This window comes from Triturus cristatus, chromosome 1_1 (assembly GCF_964204655.1).
Source record: "Triturus cristatus chromosome 1_1, aTriCri1.1, whole genome shotgun sequence".
Classification (NCBI taxonomy): Eukaryota; Metazoa; Chordata; class Amphibia; order Caudata; family Salamandridae; genus Triturus; species Triturus cristatus.
Window position 1 is genome coordinate 906,106,987 of NC_140579.1, and position 12,957 is coordinate 906,119,943.

Consider the following 12,957-nt stretch of genomic DNA (forward strand, 5'->3'; position numbering starts at 1 on the left):
ACACAGGAGGGGTGGGTGCCTATCACTCCCAGCAGTGCCCAGACATAGGAGGGGTGGGTGCCTATCACTCCCAGCAGTGCCCAGACATAGGAGTGGTGGGTGCCTATCAATCCCAGCAGTGCCCAGACATAGGAGGGGTGGGTGCCTATCACTCCCAGCAGTGCCCAGACATAGGAGGGGTGGGTGCAGAGTCCTCCCAGCAGTGCCCAGACATAGGAGGGGTGGGTGCCTATCACTCCCAGCAGTGCCCAGACATAGGAGGGGTGGGTGCCTATCACTCCCAGCAGTGCCCAGACATAGGAGGGGTGGGTGCAGAGTCCTCCCAGCAGTGCCCAGACACAGGAGGGGTGGGTGCCTATCACTCCCAGCAGTGCCCAGACATAGGAGGGGTGGGTGCAGAGTCCTCCCAGCAGTGCCCAGACACAGGAGCGGTGGGTGCCTATCACTCCCAGCAGTGCCCAGACATAGGAGGGGTGGGTGCAGAGTCCTCCCAGCAGTGCCCAGACATAGGAGGGGTGGGTGCAGAGTCCTCCCAGCAGTGCCCAGACACAGGAGGGGTGGGTGCCTATCACTCCCAACAGTGCCCAGACATAGGAGGGGTGGGTGCAGAGTCCCCCCAGCAGTGCCCAGACACAGGAGGGGTGGGTGCAGAGTCCTCCCAGCAGTGCCCAGAGACAGGAGGGGTGTGTGCCTATCACTCCCAGCAGTGCCCAGACATAGGAGGGGTGGGTGCCTATCACTCCCAGCAGTGCCCAGACATAGGAGGGGTGGGTGCAGAGTCCTCCCAGCAGTGCCCAGACACAGGAGGGGTGGGTGCCTATCACTCCCAGCAGTGCCCAGACATAGGAGGGGTGGGTGCAGAGTCCTCCCAGCAGTGCCCAGACACAGGAGGGGTGGGTGCCTATCACTCCCAGCAGTGCCCAGACATAGGAGGGGTGGGTGCAGAGTCCTCCCAGCAGTGCCCAGACACAGGAGGGGTGGGTGCCTATCACTCCCAGCAGTGCCCAGACATAGGAGGGGTGGGTGCAGAGTCCCCCCAGCAGTGCCCAGACACAGGAGGGGTGGGTGCAGAGTCCTCCCAGCAGTGCCCAGAGACAGGAGGGGTGGGTGCCTATCACTCCCAGCAGTGCCCAGACATAGGAGGGGTGGGTGCAGAGTCCTCCCAGCAGTGCCCAGAGACAGGATGGGTGGGTGTCTATCACTCCCAGCAGTGCCCAGACATAGGAGGGGTGGGTGCAGAGTCCCCCCAGCAGTGCCCAGACACAGGAGGGGTGGGTGCAGAGTCCCCCCAGCAGTGCCCAGACATAGGAGGGGTGGGTGCCTATCACTCCCAGCAGTGCCCAGACATAGGAGGGGTGGGTGCTTATCACTCCCAGCAGTGCCCAGACAGAGGAGGGGTGGGTGCCTATCACTCCCAGCAGTGCCCAGACATAGGAGGGGTGGGTGCAGAGTCCTCCCAGCAGTGCCCAGACACAGGAGCGGTGGGTGCCTATCACTCCCAGCAGTGCCAAGACATAGGAGGGGTGGGTGCCTATCACTCCCAGCAGTGCCCAGACATAGGAGTGGTGGGTGCAGAGTCCTCCCAGCAGTGCCCAGACATAGGAGGGGTGGGTGCCTATCACTCCCAGCAGTGCCCAGACATAGGACGGGTGGGTGCCTATCACTCCCAGCAGTGCCCAGACATAGGAGGGGTGGGTGCAGAGTCCTCCCAGCAGTGCCCAGACACAGGATGGGTGGGTGCCTATCACTCCTAGCAGTGCCCAGACATAGGAGAGGTGGGTGCAGAGTCCTCCCAGAAGTGCCCAGACACAGGAGGGGTGGGTGCCTATCACTCCCAGCAGTGCCCAGACATAGGAGGGGTGGGTGCAGAGTCCTCCCAGCAGTGCCCAGACACAGGAGGGGTGGGTGCCTATCACTCCCAGCAGTGCCCAGACATAGGAGGGGTGGGTGCAGAGTCCTCCCAGCAGTGCCCAGACATAGGAGGGGTGGGTGCAGAGTCCTCCCAGCAGTGCCCAGACACAGGAGGGGTGGGTGCCTTTCACTTCCAGCAGTGCCCAGACATAGGAGGGGTGGGTGCAGAGTCCCCCCAGCAGTGCCCAGACACAGGAGGGGTGGGTGCAGAGTCCTCCCAGCAGTGCCCAGAGACAGGAGGGGTGGGTGCCTATCACTCCCAGCAGTGCCCAGACATAGGAGGGGTGGGTGCCTATCACTCCCAGCAGTGCCCAGACATAGGAGGGGTGGGTGCAGAGTCCTCCCAGCAGTGCCCAGACACAGGAGGGGTGGGTGCCTATCACTCCCAGCAGTGCCCAAACATAGGAGGGGTGGGTGCAGAGTCCTCCCAGCAGTGCCCAGACAAAGGAGGGGTGGGTGCCTATCACTCCCAGCAGTGCCCAGACATAGGAGGGGTGGGTGCAGAGTCCTCCCAGCAGTACCCAGACATAGGAGGGGTGGTGCAGAGTCCTCCCAGCAGTGCCCAGACACAGGAGGGGTGGGTGCCTATCACTCCCAGCAGTGCCCAGACATAGGAGGGGTGGGTGCAGAGTCCCCCCAGCAGTGCCCAGACAAAGGAGGGGAGGGTGCAGAGTCCTCCCAGCAGTGCCTAGAGACAGGAGGTGTGGGTGCCTATCGCTCCCAGCAGTGCCCAGACATAGGAGGGGTGGGTGCAGAGTCCTCCCAGCAGTGCCCAGAGACAGGAGGGGTGGGTGCCTATCACTCCCATTAGTGCCCAGAGACAGGAGGGGTGGGTGCCTATCACTCCCATCAGTGCCCAGACATAGGAGGGGTGGGTGAAGAGTCCCCCCAGCAGTGCCCAGACACAGGAGGGGTGGGTGCAGAGTCCCCCCAGCAGTGCCCAGACATAGGAGGGGTGGGTGCCTATCACTCCCAGCAGTGCCCAGACATAGGAGGGGTGGGTGCCTATCACTCCCAGCAGTGCCCAGACACAGGAGGGGTGGGTGAATATCACTCCCAGCAGTGCCCAGACATAGGAGGGGTGGGTGCAGAGTCCTCCCAGCAGTGCCCAGACACAGGAGCGGTGGGTGCCTATCACTCCCAGCAGTGCCCAGACATAGGAGGGGTGGGTGCCTATCACTCCCAGCAGTGCCCAGACATAGGAGTGGTGGGTGCAGATTCCTCCCAGCAGTGCCCAGACATAGGAGGGGTGGGTGCCTATCACTCCCAGCAGTGCCCAGACATAGGAGGGGTGGGTGCAGAGTCCTCCCAGCAGTGCCCAGACACAGGAGGGGTGGGTGCCTATCACTCCCAGCAGTGCCCAGACATAGGAGAGGTGGGTGCAGAGTCCTCTCAGCAATGCCCAGACACAGGAGGGGTGGGTGCCTATCACTCCCAGCAGTGCCCAGACACAGGAGGGGTGGGTGCCTATCACTCCCAGCAGTGCCCAGACATAGGAGGGGTGGGTGCCTATGACTCCCAGCAGTGCCCAGACACAGGAGGGGTGGGTGCCTATCACTCCCAGCAGTGCCCAGACATAGGAGGGGGTGGGTGCAGAGTCCTCCCAGCAGTGCCCAGACACAGGAGCGGTGGGTGCCTATCACTCCCAGCAGTGCCCAGATATAGGAGGGGTGGGTGCCTATCACTCCCAGCAGTGCCCAGACATAGGAGTGGTGGGTGCAGAGTCCTCCCAGCAGTGCCCAGACATAGGAGGGGTGGGTGCCTATCACTCCCAGCAGTGCCCAGACATAGGACGGGTGGGTGCCTATCACTCCCAGCAGTGCCCAAACATAGGAGGGGTGGGTGCAGAGTCCTCCCAGCAGTGCCCAGACACAGGAGGGGTGGGTGCCTATCACTCCCAGCAGTACCCAGACATAGGAGGGGTGGGTGCAGAGTCCTCCCAGCAGTGCCCAGACATAGGAGGGGTGGGTGCAGAGTCCTCCCAGCAGTGCCCAGACACAGGAGGGGTGGGTGCCTATCACTCCCAGCAGTGCCCAGACATAGGAGGGGTGGGTGCAGAGTCCCCCCAGCAGTGCCAAGACATAGGAGGGGTGGGTGCAGAGTCCTCCCAGCAGTGCCCAGACATAGAAGGGGTGGGTGCAGAGTCCTCCCAGCAGTGCCCAGACACAGGAGGGGTGGGTGCCTATCACTCCCAGCAGTGCCCAGACATAGGAGGGGTGGGTGCAGAGTCCTCCCAGCAGTGCCCAGACGTAGGAGGGGTGGGTGCAGAGTCCTCCCAGCAGTGCCCACACACAGGAGGGGTGGGTGCCTATCACTCCCAGCAGTGCCCAGACATAGGAGGGGTGGGTGCAGAGTCCCCCCAGCAGTGCCGAGACACAGGAGGGGTGGGTGCAGAGTCCTCCCAGCAGTGCCCAGACACAGGAGGGGTGGGTGCCTATCACTCCCAGCAGTGCCCAGACATAGGAGGGGTGGGTGCAGAGTCCTCCCAGCAGTGCCCAGACACAGGAGGGGTGGGTGCCTATCACTCCCAGCAGTGCCCAGACATAGGAGGGGTGGGTGCAGAGTCCCCCCAGCAGTGCCCAGACACAAGAGGGGTGGGTGCGAAGTCCTCCCAGCAGTGCCCAGACACAGGAGGGGTGGGTGCCTATCACTCCCAGCAGTGCCCAGACATAGGAGGGGTGGGTGCAGAGTCCTCCCAGCAGTGCCCAGACATAGGAGGGGTGGGTGCCTATCACTCCCAGCAGTGCCCAGACATAGGAGGGGTGGGTGCAGAGTCCTCCCAGCAGTGCCCAGGCACAGGAGGGGTGGGCGCCTATCACTCTCAGCAGTGCCCAGACATAAGAGGGGTGGGTGCAGAGTCCTCCCAGCAGTGCCCAGACACAGGAGGGGTGGGTGCCTATCACTCCCAGCAGTGCCCAGACATAGGAGGGGTGGGTGCAGAGTCCTCCCAGTAGTGCCCAGACATAAGAGGGGTGGGTGCAGAGTCTTCCCAGCAGTACCCAGACACAGGAGGGGTGGGTGCCTATCACTCCCAGCAGTGCCCAGACATAGGAGGGGTGGGTGCAGAGTCCCCCCAGCAGTGCCCAGACATAGGAGGGGTGGGTGCAGAGTCCTCCCAGCAGTGCCCAGACATAGAAGGGGTGGGTGCAGAGTCCTCCCAGCAGTGCCCAGACACAGGAGGGGTGGGTGCCTATCACTCCCAGCAGTGCCCAGACATAGGAGGGGTGGGTGCAGAGTCCTCCCAGCAGTGCCCAGACGTAGGAGGGGTGGGTGCAGAGTCCTCCCAGCAGTGCCCACACAAAGGAGGGGTGGGTGCCTATCACTCCCAGCAGTGCCCAGACATAGGAGGGGTGGGTGCCTATCACTCCCAGCAGTGCCCAGACATAGGAGTGGTGGGTGCCTATCACTCCCAGCAGTGCCCAGACATAGGAGGGGTGGGTGCCTATCACTCCCAGCAGTGCCCAGACATAAGAGGGGTGGGAGCAGAGTCCTCCCAGCAGTGCCCAGACATAGGAGGGGTGGGTGCCTATCACTCCCAGCAGTGCCCAGACATAGGAGGGGTGGGTGCAGAGTCCTCCCAGCAGTGCCCAGACACAGGAGGGGTGGGTGCCTATCACTCCCAGCAGTGCCAAGACATAGGAGGGGTGGGTGCAGAGTCCTCCCAGCAGTGCCCAGACACAGGAGGGGTGGGTGCCTATCACTCCCAGCAGTGCCCAGACATAGGAGGGGTGGGTGCAGAGTCCTCCCAGCAGTGCCCAGACACAGGAGGGGTGGGTGCCTATCACTCCCAGCAGTGCCCAGACATAGGAGGGGTGGGTGCAGAGTCCCCCCAGCTGTGCCCAGACACAGGAGGGGTGGGTGCAGAGTCCTCCCAGCAGTGCCCAGAGACAGGAGGGGTGGGTGCCTATCACTCCCAGCAGTGCCCAGACATAGGAGGGGTGGGTGCCTATCACTCCCAGCAGTGCCCAGACATAGGAGGGGTGGGTGCAGAGTCCTCCCAGCAGTGCCCAGACACAGGAGGGGTGGGTGCCTATCACTCCCAGCAGTGCCCAGACATAGGAGGGGTGGGTGCAGAGTCCTCCCAGCAGTGCCCAGACACAGGAGGGTGGGTGCCTATCACTCCCAGCAGTGCCCAGACATAGGAGGGGTGGGTGCAGCGTCCTCCCAGCAGTGCCCAGACATAGGAGGGGTGGGTGCAGAGTCCTCCCAGCAGTGCCCAGACACAGGAGGGGTGGGTGCCTATCACTCCCAGCAGTGCCCAGACATAGGAGGGGTGGGTGCAGAGTCCCCCCAGCAGTGCCCAGACACAGGAGGGGTGGGTGCAGAGTCCTCCCAGCAGTGCCCAGACACAGGAGGGGTGGATGCCTATCACTCCCAGCAGTGCCCAGACATAGGAGGGGTGGGTGCAGAGTCCTCCCAGCAGTGCCCAGAGACAGGAGAGGTGGGTGCCTATCACTCCCAGCAGTGCCCAGACATAGGAGGGGTGGGTGCAGAGTCCCCCCAGCAGTGCCCAGACACAGGAGGGGTGGGTGCAGAGTCCCCCCAACAGTGCCCAGACATAGGAGGGTGGGTGCCTATCACTCCCAGCAGTGCCCAGACATAGGAGGGGTGGGTGCCTATGACTCCCAGCAGTGCCCAGACACAGGAGGGGTGGGTGCCTATCACTCCCAGCAGTGCCCAGACATAGGAGGGGGTGGGTGCAGAGTCCTCCCAGCAGTGCCCAGACACAGGAGCGGTGGGTGCCTATCACTCCCAGCAGTGCCCAGACATAGGAGGGGTGGGTGCCTATCACTCCCAGCAGTGCCCAGACATAGGAGTGGTGGGTGCAGAGTCCTCCCAGCAGTGCCCAGACATAGGAGGGGTGGGTGCCTATCACTCCCAGCAGTGCCCAGACATAGGACGGGTGGGTGCCTATCACTCCCAGCAGTGCCCAAACATAGGAGGGGTGGGTGCAGAGTCCTCCCAGCAGTGCCCAGACACAGGAGGGGTGGGTGCCTATCACTCCCAGCAGTGCCCAGACATAGGAGAGGTGGGTGCAGAGTCCTCCCAGCAGTGCCCAGACACAGGAGGGGTGGGTGCCTATCACTCCCAGCAGTGCCCAGACATAGGAGGGGTGGGTGCAGAGTCCTCCCAGCAGTGCCCAGACACAGGAGGGGTGGGTGCCTATCACTCCCAGCAGTGCCCAGACATAGGAGGGGTGGGTGCAGAGTCCTCCCAGCAGTGCCCAGACATAGGAGGGGTGGGTGCAGAGTCCTCCCAGCAGTGCCCAGACACAGGAGGGGTGGGTGCCTATCACTCCCAGCAGTGCCCAGACATAGGAGGGGTGGGTGCAGAGTCCCCCCAGCAGTGCCCAGACACAGGAGGGGTGGGTGCAGAGTCCTCCCAGCAGTGCCCAGAGACAGGAGGGGTGGGTGCCTATCACTCCCAGCAGTGCCCAGACATAGGAGGGGTGGGTGCCTATCACTCCCAGCAGTGCCCAGACATAGGAGGGGTGGGTGCAGAGTCCTCCCAGCAGTGCCCAGACACAGGAGGGATGGGTGCCTATCACTCCCAGCAGTGCCCAAACATAGGAGGGGTGGGTGCAGAGTCCTCCCAGCAGTGCCAAGACACAGGAGGGGTGGGTGCCTATCACTCCCAGCAGTGCCCAGACATAGGAGGGGTGGGTGCAGAGTCCTCCCAGCAGTGCCCAGACATAGGAGGGGTGGGTGCAGAGTCTTCCCAGCAGTGCCCAGACACAGGAGGGGTGGGTGCCTATCACTCCCAGCAGTGCCCAGACATAGGAGGGGTGGGTGCAGAGTCCCCCCAGCAGTGCCCAGACACAGGAGGGGTGGGTGCAGAGTCCTCCCAGCAGTGCCCAGAGACAGGAGGTGTGGGTGCCTTTCACTCCCAGCAGTGCCCAGACATAGGAGGGGTGGGTGCAGAGTCCTCCCAGCAGTGCCCAGAGACAGGAGGGGTGGGTGCCTATCACTCCCAGCAGTGCCCAGACATAGGAGGGGTGGGTGCAGAGTCCCCCCAGCAGTGCCCAGACACAGGAGGGGTGGGTGCAGAGTCCCCCCAGCAGTGCCCAGACATAGGAGGGGTGGGTGCCTATCACTCCCAGCAGTGCCCAGACATAGGAGGGGTGGGTGCCTATCACTCCCAGCAGTGCCCAGACACAGGAGGGGTGGGTGCCTATCACTCCCAGCAGTGCCAAGACATAGGAGGGGTGGGTGCAGAGTCCTCCCAGCAGTGCCCAGACATAGGAGGGGTGGGTGCCTATCACTCCCAGCAGTGCCCAGACATAGGAGTGGTGGGTGCAGAGTCCTCCCAGCAGTGCCCAGACATAGGAGGGGTGGGTTCCTATCACTCCCAGCAGTGCCCAGACATAGGAGGGGTGGGTGCCTATCACTCCCAGCAGTGCCCAGACATAGGAGGGGTGGGTGCAGAGTTCTCCCAGCAGTGTCCAGACACAGGAGGGGTGGGTGCCTATCACTCCCAGCAGTGCCCAGACATAGGAGAGGTGGGTGCAGAGTCCTCCCAGCAGTGCCCAGACACAGGAGGGGTGGGTGCCTATCACTCCCAGCAGTGCCCAGACATAGGAGGGGTGGGTGCAGAGTCCTCGCAGCAGTGCCTAGACATAGGAGGGGTGGGTGCAGAGTCCTCCCAGCAGTGCCCAGACACAGGAGGGGTGGGTGCCTATCACTCCCAGCAGTGCTCAGACATAGGAGGGGTGGGTGCCTATCACTCCCAGCAGTGCCCAGACATAGGAGGGGTGGGTGCCTATCACTCCCAGCAGTGCCTAGACATAAGAGTGGTGGGTGCATAGTCCTCCCAGCAGTGCCCAGACATAGGAGGGGTGGGTGCAGAGTCCTCCCAGCAGTGCCCAGACACAGGAGCGGTGGGTGCCTATCACTCCCAGCAGTGCCCAGACATAAGAGGGGTGGGTGCCTATCACTCCCAGCAGTGCCCAGACATAGGAGTGGAGGGTGCAGAGTCCTGCCAGCAGTACCCAGACATAGGAGGGCTGGGTGCCTATCACTCCCAGCAGTGCCCAGACATAGGACGGGTGGGTGCCTATCACTCCCAGCAGTGCCCAGACATAGGAGGGGTGGGTGCAGAGTCCTCCCAGCAGTGCCCAGACACAGGATGGGTGGGTGCCTATCACTCCCAGCAGTGCCCAGACATAGGAGAGGTGGGTGCAGAGTCCTCCCAGCAGTGCCCAGACACAGGAGGGGTGGGTGCCTATCACTCCCAGCAGTGCCCAGACATAGGAGGGGTGGGTGCAGAGTCCTCCCAGCAGTGCCCAGACACAGGAGGGGTGGGTGCCTATCACTCCCAGCAGTGCCCAGACATAGGAGGGGTGGGTGCAGAGTCCTCCCAGCAGTGCCCAGACATAGGAGGGGTGGGTGCAGAGTCCTCCCAGCAGTGCCCAGACACAACACAGGAGGGGTGGGTGCCTTTCACTCCCAGCAGTGCCCAGACATAGGAGGGGTGGGTGCAGAGTCCCCCCAGCAGTGCCCAGACACAGGAGGGGTGGGTGCAGAGTCCTTCCAGCAGTGCCCAGAGACAGGAGGGGTGGGTGCCTATGTCTCCCAGCAGTGCCCAGACATAGGAGGGGTGGGTGCAGAGTCCCCCCAGCAGTGCCCAGACACAGGAGGGGTGGGTGCAGAATCCTCCCAGCAGTGCCCAGACACAGGAGGGGTGGGTGCCTATCACTCCCAGCAGTGCCCAGACATAGGAGGGGTGGCTGCAGAGTCCTCCCAGCAGTGCCCAGACACAGGAGGGGTGGGTGCCTATCACTCCCAGCAGTGCCCAGACATAGGAGGGGTGGGTGCAGAGTCCTCCAGCAGTGCCCAGACATAGGAGGGGTGGGTGCAGACTCCTCCCAGCAGTGCCCAGACACAAGAGGGGTGGGTGCCTATCACTCCCAGCAGTGCCCAGACATAGGAGGGGTGGGTGCAGAGTCCCCCCAGCAGTGCCCAGACACAGGAGGGGTGGGTGCAGAGTCCTCCCAGCAGTGCCTGGAGACAGGAGGTGTGGGTGCCTATCACTCCCAGCAGTGCCCAGACATAGGAGGGGTGGGTGCAGAGTCCTCCCAGCAGTGCCCAGAGACAGGAGCGGTGGGTGCCTATCACTCCCATCAGTGCCCAGACATAGGAGGGGTGGGTGCAGAGTCCCCCGGCAGTGCCCAGACACAGGAGGGGTGGGTGCAGAGTCCCCCCAGCAGTGCCCAGACATAGGAGGGGTGGGTGCCTATCACTCCCAGCAGTGCCCAGACATAGGAGGGGTGGGTGCCTATCACTCCCAGCAGTGCCCAGGCACAGGAAGGGTGGGTGCCTATCACTCCCAGCAGTGCCCAGACATAGGAGGGGTGGGTGCAGAGTCCTCCCAGCAGTGCCCAGACACAGGAGCGGTGGGTGCCTATCACTCCCAGCAGTGACCAGACATAGGAGGGGTGGGTGCCTATCACTCCCAGCAGTGCCCAGACATAGGACTGGTGGGTGCAGTGTCCTCCCAGCAGTGCCCAGACATAGGAGGGGTGGGTGCCTATCACTCCCAGCAGTGCCCAGACACAGGAGGGGTGGGTGCCTATCACTCCCAGCAGTGCCCAGACATAGGAGAGGTGGGTGCAGAGTCCTCCCAGCAGTGCCCAGACACAGGAGGGGTGGGTGCCTATCACTCCCAGCAGTGCCCAGACATAGGAGGGGTGGGTGCAGAGTCCTCGCAGCAGTGCCTAGACATAGGAGGGGTGGGTGCAGAGTCCTCCCAGCAGTGCCCAGACACAGGAGGGGTGGGTGCCTATCACTCCCAGCAGTGCCCAGACATAGGAGGGGTGGGTGCCTATCACTCCCAGCAGTGCCCAGACATAGGAGGGGTGGGTGCCTATCACTCCCAGCAGTGCCTAGACATAGGAGTGGTGGGTGCATAGTCCTCCCAGCAGTGCCCAGACATAGGAGGGGTGGGTGCAGAGTCCTCCCAGCAGTGCCCAGACACAGGAGCGGTGGGTGCCTATCACTCCCAGCAGTGCCCAGACATAGGAGGGGTGGGTGCCTATCACTCCCAGCAGTGCCCAGACATAGGAGTGGAGGGTGCAGAGCCCTCCCAGCAGTGCCCAGACATAGGAGGGCTGGGTGCCTATCACTCCCAGCAGTGCCTAGACATAGGACGGGTGGGTGCCTATCACTCCCAGCAGTGCCCAGACATAGGAGGGGTGGGTGCAGAGTCCTCCCAGCAGTGCCCAGACACAGGATGGGTGGGTGCCTATCACTCCCAGCAGTGCCCAGACATAGGAGAGGTGGGTGCAGAGTCCTCCCAGCAGTGCCCAGACACAGGAGGGGTGGGTGCCTATCACTCCCAGCAGTGCCCAGACATAGGAGGGGTGGGTGCAGAGTCCTCCCAGCAGTGCCCAGACACAGGAGGGGTGGGTGCCTATCACTCCCAGCAGTGCCCAGACATAGGAGGGGTGGGTGCAGAGTCCTCCCAGCAGTGCCCAGACATAGGAGGGGTGGGTGCAGAGTCCTCCCAGCAGTGCCCAGACACAGGAGGGGTGGGTGCCTTTCACTCCCAGCAGTGTCCAGACATAGGAGGGGTGGGTGCAGAGTCCCCCCAGCAGTGCCCAGACACAGGAGGGGTGGGTGCAGAGTCCTTCCAGCAGTGCCCAGAGACAGGAGGGGTGGGTGCCTATCACTCCCAGCAGTGCCCAGACATAGGAGGGGTGGGTGCCTATCACTCCCAGCAGTGCCCAGACATAGGAGGGGTGGGTGCAGAGTCCTCCCAGCAGTGCCCAGACACAGGAGGGGTGGGTGCCTATCACTCCCAGCAGTGCCCAGACATAGGAGGGGTGGCTGCAGAGTCCTCCCAGCAGTGCCCAGACACAGGAGGGGTGGGTGCCTATCACTCCCAGCAGTGCCCAGACATAGGAGGGGTGGGTGCAGAGTCCTCCCAGCAGTGCCCAGACATAGGAGGGGTGGGTGCAGAGTCCTCCCAGCAGTGCCCAGACACAGGAGGGGTGGGTGCCTATCACTCCCAGCAGTGCCCAGACATAGGAGGGGTGGGTGCAGAGTCCGCCCAGCAGTGCCCAGACACAGGAGGGGTGGGTGCAGAGTCCTCCCAGCAGTGCCTGGAGACAGGAGGTGTGGGTGCCTATCACTCCCAGCAGTGCCCAGACATAGGAGGGGTGGGTGCAGAGTCCTCCCAGCAGTGCCCAGAGACAGGAGCGGTGGGTGCCTATCACTCCCATCAGTGCCCAGACATAGGAGGGGTGGGTGCAGAGTCCCCCCAGCAGTGCCCAGACACAGGAGGGGTGGGTGCAGAGTCCCCCCAGCAGTGCCCAGACATAGGAGGGGTGGGTGCCTATCACTCCCAGCAGTGCCCAGACATAGGAGGGGTGGGTGCAGAGTCCCCCCAGCAGTGCCAAGACATAGGAGGGGTGGGTGCAGAGTCCTCCCAGCAGTGCCCAGACATAGAAGGGGTGGGTGCAGAGTCCTCCCAGCAGTGCCCAGACACAGGAGGGGTGGGAGCCTATCACTCCCAGCAGTGCCCAGACATAGGAGGGGTGGGTGCAGAGTCCTCCCAGCAGTGCCCAGACACAGGAGGGGTGGGTGCAGAGTCCTCCCAGCAGTGCCCACACACAGGAGGGGTGGGTGCCTATCACTCCCAGCAGTGCCCAGACATAGGAGGGGTGGGTGCAGAGTCCCCCCAGCAGTGCCGAGACACAGGAGGGGTGGGTGCAGAGTCCTCCCAGCAGTGCCCAGACACAGGAGGGGTGGGTGCCTATCACTCCCAGCAGTGCCCAGACATAGGAGGGGTGGGTGCAGAGTCCTCCCAGCAGTGCCCAGACAGAGGAGGGGTGGGTGCCTATCACTCCCAGCAGTGCCCAGACATAGGAGGGGTGGGTGCAGAGTCCCCCCAGCAGTGCCCAGACACAGGAGGGGTGGGTGCAGAGTCCTCCCAGCAGTGCCCAGAGACAGGAGGGGTGGGTGCCTATCACTCCCAGCAGTGCCCAGACATAGGAGGGGTGGGTGCCTATCACTCCCAGCAGTGCCCAGACATAGGAGGGGTGGGTGC